At 44.7% G+C, this 9,009-nt stretch overlaps 1 protein-coding gene across 1 annotated transcript in view; it reads right to left on the bottom strand.

Moving 5' to 3' along the window:
- The window catches only part of LOC119421421 (histone deacetylase 5), a gene marked incomplete at its 3' end in the record, with an annotated part of 271,884 nt that overhangs the window by 106,499 nt on the left and 156,376 nt on the right, over window positions 1–9,009 (bottom strand).

Genomic DNA, 9,009 nt, shown 5'->3' with positions numbered 1-9,009 from the left:
ATATATATATATATATATATATATATATACATATATATACATTTATAATGGATTTACCTTATGGTCGAAAAACACGGACAAAAATGAATGTGTGGCTGAGTTTTTTCCCCCATGAGACCTTCCAGTTCCACCTTCCAACTGCATCTCTTCACAGCCTCCCACTTAGCCCCACCTCCACCTTCCCTGAGATGACTCACCAGCTGTGGGCATGGCAGCACCAGAGCCCCTGCTCAGGAGCTCCAGTGGTTGGTGACGGCTGTCTGAGCTGGCAGAAGAGAAACACGACTCAGTCTCATAGATGGTCTGCAACATGGCGCACAATCCTGACACTGTGGGATGTAATAGCATGCCAGGACAAAAGTTGGTGCTTAAAGTTTGTTACGAAAAAAAAAATCAAATTATTGAATCAGCTATTCTTCAGAGATACCAGATGACTCAGGAAGGACTGAAAACATGGAGGCACCTATAGCTGCTGTGCTTCAACTGGAAACTAAAACAACTACAGTAAATTCTACAAAAAAATCCATGAGTGTGCTTTTTCCAGTTTGAGGTGTGTTGACCAGCCAGTCTCTGTCATTGTAGCTGCCAGTTCCAGGAAGTCCTCCCTGTGATGGGATTGAGTCGAAATAATGAGGAAATACAGGCTTATGTGGATCACTGAGTCCTGGTGCGTGGACTCTAATGGCTCCTGAAATAGAAGCAGCAATTGTGAGTCGTTGTTTCAGATGAGAAAGAAAAGTTTGTTTCTTTTGGTGCAGTGGGGATGTTTCAGAATCGCTCCCAAGTAGATAAAAAATGAAAACACCACTGTGCACCAGTGAGTGACTGCTGAAGACCTGCAGGGCCAAACAACAAAAACACAAAACTGCCCCCCCCCCCCCCACACACACACACACACACACACACACTCCCTTGCCTTCAGAGCATCAAAATATCCTGCTGCTGTTCTCTGGCAGGTCAACATGAGAGGAGGAGGAGCAGGAGGAGGAGAAGCAAAGACGTAAATAGATTTCAGAGAGCGCTCTCCGAGGTTCCATGTTTCCAAAATTAGAACAAAGTGCTGAGAGAAAGGCAGAGAGGCAGGAGAGAATGAGTGCTCAGTGTCAATTCTGGTGGAAAAAGAATCAGAAGCTGTATGGCTCAGTCCGTCCTCATATCCCACGTCCTGGAAACACCATCAGAGGAGCTCTGCAGGGCAGACTGAAGCAGCTGCCGGTCAAATAGCTGACATTAATCGTCTGAGAGATTCTGGCATGTCCACGGCTCTGTTTCTGTGATGCTACAAGATGCTGAATGAACAGAGAGTGAGTGGGAGGGAAAGGGAGAGGAGGATGAGGGAGGAGGGTGAGAGACTGAAAGTAGATCACTGGGAGGAAAGGAAGTTAGATGAAGAGAAATGCCAGCAATAATTAATTTTAATAAATACATGTGAGGAAAAATGATGCTGCTTTAACAGCTTTCACTCCTCACATTGTCAGTTCACATGGAAGATAAAAACCTAGTCTACATTCATACCGCAGCTCTTGACGTTCAATTTTGATTCATTGCAGTTTTGATTTTCTTGTGTGGTCATCCTACCTTCCCTGGGCTGCCACCTTACCGTGGTGGAGGGGTTTGGGTGTCTCAATGATCCTAGGAGCTATGCTGTCAGGGGCTTCATGCCCCTGGTAGGGTCACCCAAGGCAGACAGGTTCTAGGTGAGGGACCAGACAAAGTGCAGCCCAAAGACCCCTTATGATGAATACAAACTATGGAAATAATGTTCCCTCGCCCGGAGGTGGGTCACCAGGGCCCCACTCTGGAGCCGGGCCTGGAGGTGGGGTTATACACCACGTCACTCACACCAGGCATGCTGGCGAGCGCCTGGTGGCCGGGCTTTTACCCATGCAGCCCAGTCGGGCACAGCCCGAAGAGGCAACATGGGTCCCCCCTCTCATGGGCTCATAACCAGTGGGAGGGGCCAAAGGGGTCGGGTGTAATGTGGGATGGGTAGTGGCCAAGGGCAGGGAACCTTGCGGTCTGATCCTTGGCTACAGAAGCTGGCTATTGGGATGTGGAATGTCACCTCATTGACACCTGATGATGTTGATCTTCTGTGCTGCAGCACAGAAGATCAACATCATCAGGCCAGGACTCTGCAGTCTACACACATCTCCAGGCCAGTGGTCACTCTTTCAGGGATGAAGATGTGCACATCCTGGATAGAGAGGAACGATGGTTTGAGAAAGGAGTAAAGGAGGCCATCTTTGTGAAAAGAAATCGTCCATCGTTAAACAGGGGTGGAGGCCTCCGGATTCAACTGTCCCCCTCTTACAATGCTGTGATTGCTAGTATCACCCAGCCCTCTGTGAGTAGTAAACAGCCATCAGTGTGCTAATGACCCATTGTTAGGCTGATGGTCCTTCTTGAGCATGTGATCAGCTGGTTTTGGTTGTCAGCAGCAAACTGGTTGATCCACTCTGAGAAGGTGCTATTTAAGAGACTGAGCTGAAAACAGCACCTCAGACTGAGGAAGTCTCTTGGATGAGAGACGAAACGTTTCTAGATTTTTTTGCTCTTTTTTTTTTTTTTTTTTTGAATGTCCAGAGGACCAGATTGAACTTTTTTGGATTTTATGGATAGAATTTCTAGGCACAGCCAAGGTGTTGACGGGATCCATTTTGGTGGCCTTAGGATTGCTTCTCTGTTTTTTGCAGATGATGTGGTCCTATTGGCTTCATCAGGTCATGATCTAAAGCTTTCGCTGGAGCGGTTTGCAGCAGAGTGTGACGCGGCCGGGATGAGGATCAGTTCCTCCAAATCCGAGGCCATGTTCTTGAGCTGGAAAAGGGTAGAGTGCCCTCTCCAGGTCAGTGAGGAGGTCCTGTCCCAAGTGGAGGAGTTCAAGTATCTTGGGGTCTTGTTCACGAATGAGGGAAAAATGGAGCGTGAGATCGATAGGAAGATAGGTGCAGCGTCGGCAGTGAAGGCACTGTATCATTCTGTAGTGGTGAAGAGAGAGCTGAGTCAAAAAGTGAAACTCTCAATTTATCGGTCAATTTAGGTTCCTACCCTCATCTATGGCTATGAGCTTTGGGTTGTGACCGAAAGAACGACATCTCGGATACAAGCGGCCGAAATGAGTTTTCTCCGCAGGGTGTCTGGGCTCTCCTTTAGAAATAGGTTGAGAAGCTCGGTCATCCGGGAGGGTACTCAGAGTAGAGCCGCTGCTTCTCCACATTGAGAGGAGCCAGTTGAGGTGCCACGGGCATCTGGTTAGGATGCCTCCTGGATGCCTCCCTGGTGAGGTGTTCCGGGCACGTCCCACTGGGAGGAGACCCAGAGGAAGACCCAGGACACGCTGGAGGGATTGTTTCTCGGCTGGTCTGGGAACACCTTGGGATTCCCCTGGAGGATCTGGCCCAAGTGGCTGGGGAGAGGGAAGTCTGGGCCTCCGTACTTAGGCTGCTACCCCCGCAACCCGACTCCGGATAAGTGGAAGAGAATGGATGGATGGATGGATGGTCATTCAGAGTAGAATTTAAATCAGATTCTAGTGTAAACAGTCCACAGTTCTCAAACAACCGGCAAAAGACAACAATACATTACCCGCAGAACAATGTGTTTACAGAAGGAAATTTGGATGCTACACGTTAACGTGTGGATCCATTCTGAAGGTGTTGTGTTATAAGTTCCGTCCATCCATTCAACCATCTGTCCATCCGTTCGCCAGGAATCTGTGGTCTACACTCATCTGCAGGCCAGCAGTCACTCTTTTAGCGATGAAGATGTTTACATCCTTGATAGAGAGGAACGATGGTTTGAGAGAAGATTGAAGGAAGCCATCTTTACTAAGAGAAACTGTCCATCATTAAACAGTGTGCAACTGTCACTCGACTACAATGCTGTTATTGCTGGTATCACTCACCCCTGTGAAATTATCATAAGTTCTGGTATATAATACGCAACCCAACATGGGAGTTTTTCCTTTTTATTTACATAATTTTTAACTTGTTTAATTTTGTGGGGTGCACGGTTGATATCTGCAGTACTATTTGCATATTTGGTGGTTTCTTTTTCTTAATTATTATTAATTATCATATGTGGGCAGATGGGAGCCCAAATAGATGGATTTTGTTCTCTAGGGTAAGCACAAATGTGTGGATGTTTAGTTGACAGTGGTTTTTGTTCTCTCCGTGTTTGGGGAGGAGGGGGGGGGGGGGTTATAACAGATCAGTCTTTTGGGATTTTTTTGTTGCTTCTATCAGGTATTGGCTTGTGATATTTTGTGTGTAAATTATTTTTTGCTGCTCAATTATGACCAGCGCTAAGGATGTTATGCACTCTAGTGGCTGCCCAGTTAACTGCATAAGCTGGAATGTGAAATTCCTTAATGGTCCAATAAAATTCTGGAAAACTGTCACTTGAAACAGCTGAACACGGACATTGCCTTTTTATAAGAGACCCATGTGCGCTCTGCAAACAGTGGAAAATTTGTTAAAAATTGGTCTGGTCAGGTGTTTCAATCCACTTTCCAACCCAGATCAAGAGGAGTAGCTATTATAGTTGGCAAGCAGGTACAATTTACAGCCTTGAGTGTGCATGCTGATACTGCCGGGCGGTATTTTATAATGGTGGGAAAGTTATACACACTGCCAGTGATCTTGGTTTTGCTATGCTCCCAACTTGGACGACTCTTACATGTTTTAATAACCTTTTATCAAACATACCAAATATGTTAACACATAACCTTATAATTGGTGGTGACACAAATTGTGTGCTTTCATCTCTTGACTGTAGTTTGATGGGAAAAACTACCCTGATTAAGTCTGCTCAATCTATCAATTTATTCCTTGAATCTTATGGCGTGGCTGTTATATGGCGCTTCTGTAATTCTACTTCAAGATCACACTCATTTTTCTCCCAAGTTTACAAGACGTACTCCCGAATTGACTTTTTTCTTGATAAACTTGCTCTCGCCGAGATCGGGTGCTTCTCCCCTTCCCTCTCTGCTTTGCTTTGCACTCTGTCTGTCTGTGAAACTGCTTGTGAGCCTCTCTTGCGTATCCTCTGAACCATAAGTATGGACTTGTTTTTATCAGTTGGTCCCTCAACTCAATCTACAACATTTCTTCAAAGAGAAGACAGGCTTTAGGTGAGTCGAATTGCCCTGTTGGCACGCACGCAGCTGGATATCTCATCGACTGGAAGACTTGATGATGTGTCTATCTCTGCTGCCATCTGTGGATTTTAAGGACGCATATTTAATTGGATTTACGATAACTGGTTTCTGCTTTTTGGATTTGGCTGGTTGCTGGGTTTCTTTTTACAATCAAGAAAATCGTCGGCAGCAAATTTGGACCCGATCACGCTGCTTGCTTTATGATAGCTTGGTTCATGTCTCGAGTACCCAGACTCAAATGCTTTGGGCTGAATGGATCAGATCTTGGGGATTTTACTCAGTCACGTTCCATCGGTGTGGCCGTGCATTTTGGACATTTCGGAACCGAGTCGACCAACACAAACTGAAGGTAGATGTCATTAAGATCTGCCTGTTCCCAAAACAACTATGTGTTCATCTAAGTTGGCTCCCCTTGGCTGGCCTTGAAGGCCACCTTATCTGAATTTGCCTGGAGTACATGGGATTTGACGCTCACCACCCCCTCCCTGAGGAATTTCCAACTGATAACCAGATGAAACCAGCTGAATAAACTTTGTGTCATCATTTCAGGACTTTTTTTTTTTTAATAGGATAGAAAGAAAGAAAAGACAAAGTAAGACTCCAAAATATAAGAAATATACACAAAGAGAGTGTAGTGAACCTGATCTGACCTCAAATCTGATCAGATGACAGAGACTGTTATTTCATTGATCTGCATCCAGAAATACAGTTTGAGCCATCTGGTGACTTTCTTTCTTGAATCAATCAAGTAGAAAAGACAATTCTCTATGATCATTACTATTTTACAAATGTTTGATAATCAAATTGTGTTAGCTCACCCAATGCTTACAGGTTGAAGAGAACTACTCATTTTTATTTTACATAAACAGTAAGTAATGATTTTTATTCCTCATTAAAAGAAGAAATCAGGTTAATATGCATTTCTTGATTTTCTGTCTTCAATGAGCCAGGTTGTAAGTATGTTAAGGTTCAGGCTTCGGTCAACTAAAATGTTTACCGAGAAGAAATGTCATGTTTAATCTTAACAGAAGATACAGAAGAGTTTGACTCCACGAAGTCTGGTTTTCTGCAATAATCTTTCTGTCTGTTTTTAAACAATCTCATTCTCTGCCCTTGAATTTGATAACATCTTACATCACAAACCACACCTCTATTCTGGTTCATCCACGAATCAGAAAGCTCTAAATTGACCCGGAAGTCAACTCATTTAAAATGTGGCAACTTCCCGGTTCTTGGGAGAGAGTGCACAGAGTCTGAAGTCTGAAGCCAGACGCTGAAGATTAATGGAGCTAAAAAGAGTCTGATGCTGCAGAGCTCTGAGAGTTCCACACAGAGTGCTGAAGAGTGATGGAGTTAGAGTTCTTGGATGCAAACGCGTTCAGGATGATCCAGAGACGTTTTGGGATTATAACTTCTGTTTGAACAACCTCGTACGACTCTCTAAGGGTTTGGCAGTTCTCACGGAGACGCTGAAAGAGTCAGAAAGGAACCCTACGCCGACGCTGATTTTATCGTCAACCAGGTAGAAGGTTCTATTTTCGACCAAGTGTACCGTGGGCAAGCTGAGATCTGATGGAGCGTGCACGTTTCTGGTCAAACAGATTAATTCCCTCACAAATCTCTCTGTAAGATAAATCTCCATTTCCATCTTAAACTCTGCTTTCTCCTAAAATCAGTACAGATATTTTAGAAATATCTGAAGCAAAATCCTCTATCACCGCCGTGTGATTGAAGTCCATTATCTGTGAAACTTGTCTGTTATTATTTTCATATTTTGCCAAATTAATGTAAATGTTTGATGTTAAACTTTGATTCTGAAAATAAATGACCGCATTCATTTTGATGGGTCAAAGATAAATAACGTCTCTCGTTACATTTCTGTTAAATTCAATGCACGACATTTACACAGTCAGAAAGATGAGGAACTCGTGAAAAAGTATGAATATATATCCCTATATGACATACTACTACAAGAGCACACGGCAAAACACCCGGCCACTGTCTGTTCACCTGCAAAGAACAAATAACAAAACACAGCAACAAAATACATATCATTTCAGGACTCTTGGATTCTCATAGACGTTATTCTTGGCCATTACACGACATACCTCGAGAATATCCTGATGCATGCTCAATAATCCAGGTAGAAAAACAGAGAGTCACTCCAGTAGTCAATTACATGTCAGGGAGACAGAAAAGTGGGTGAAGAATTTATCTGACAGACAGCTCACCCAGCCGGAGACAGAGATTCTTGCCAGGGGTCTGAACTTTGTGGTTGCACCAAGTAGAATTCCTCTGGTGGAGATGATCACAGCTACTGAGTCAGCCATCCGCAACAACAAAATTAAAGAGGCTGAAGCAGAACAGCTCAGAATCAAAGTTTCAGCCTGCCTCAGCAATGCCAAACCACCACCTTCCAACATCAGTAGAGAGGAGAGGGACACACTCACCACTCTTAGCAAGGACAAAAACATCATCATTCTCCCAGCAGACAAAGGAAGATGCACAGTGATTTTGAACCAGAAAGACTATCATGAGAAAGTTATGACACTCCTTAGTGACTTAAACACTTATGAACCTCTGAAAAGAGATCCAGGAAGCGGTTACAAGAAGAAATTGATAGATTGCCTGAAAATTTTGGAGCAGGACAAGGCTATTGACCGTTTTCTGTACCACAGACTGTACCCAGGGGAGGCCACACCTAGTCTGTATGGTTTACCTAAAATCTGTAAGGGTCCCACTGCCTGCAGCCTGCCTTGCTGATGGCCGCTGATTGCCAACACCTGGCGGCCATCAGCCTGATGAGCCTCTCCATCTACTTAAGGCTGCAGTCCGGTGTGACTCAACGCTGGAGCATATCACCTCTTATGGTATAGTACTGTTGTGAGGCAAATGTCTTGGTGAAAAGAATTTGTTCACCTTTTGCTCTTTTTTCCAGTTTCCTGGTTCCTCGTGCTCTTTTGGATTCCTTCGTGACCTGATCTGGATCCCTTGGCCTCTCAGGTATTCCTCGTGCCTCTTGCCTCCAGTTGCCAGCCTTCCTCGTTCCCCTTTGGACCCTTGTTGGATTTCCCTCTGCTGCTCGCTCTCCTTGGACTGAAGGACCAGCTCTCCCCTTCGGGTTGGACTGTAAGGACAAACGCTCATTAAACAAACCACTTTGGCCTTCCCCCGTTGGACAACTAATAACCTGTCGTCCCTCTTTCCAGGAGCCTCAGAGAAGCAGCCTGTGGATGTTATTTAACTCACTGTAAATAATAAACACTGTTCTTTTGTATTTCCCCTGTGTCTGCCTCGTTCTGGGTCTCATATCATCTGGGTTCCCCGCGCACTCCTAACAAAATCCACAAACAAGGTGTACCTTTAAGACCAATCTTTAGCATGATTAACTCTGTCACTTACAATGTTTCCAAATACCTGGCGTCTGTACTCATCCCTTTAGTTGGCAGCTCAGAACACCACATACAGAACACCATGGACTTTGTGGATAAGGTGAGGGATGTCATCATAGAGACTGATGAAACAATGGTCTCTTTTGATGTCCCATCACTCTTTACGTGCATTCCTGTTGATGATGCAGTAGAGGTCGTCAGTTTAAAATTAAAATCAGACACCACTCTGAGCAGCAGGACCACGCTTTCCACAGAACAACTGTGTCAACTCTTGAAACTGTGCCTGCAGTCCACCTACTTCACATATGGGGAGCAATATTATAGGCAGAAACATGGGTGTGCTATGGGGTCTCCAGTTTCTCCTATTGTTGCCAACCTGTACATGGAGGAGGTAGAAAAGAGAGCCTTGACGTCCTTTTCAGGGACACCACCAAGTCATTGGTTCAGGTATGTTGA

This window comes from Nematolebias whitei, chromosome 15 (assembly GCF_014905685.2).
Source record: "Nematolebias whitei isolate Nwh7 chromosome 15, NemWhi1, whole genome shotgun sequence".
In the NCBI taxonomy this organism is placed as follows: domain Eukaryota; kingdom Metazoa; phylum Chordata; class Actinopteri; order Cyprinodontiformes; family Rivulidae; genus Nematolebias; species Nematolebias whitei.
Note: the sequence above shows the minus strand (reverse complement) of the source record. Positions and strands in the feature narration are given on the sequence as shown.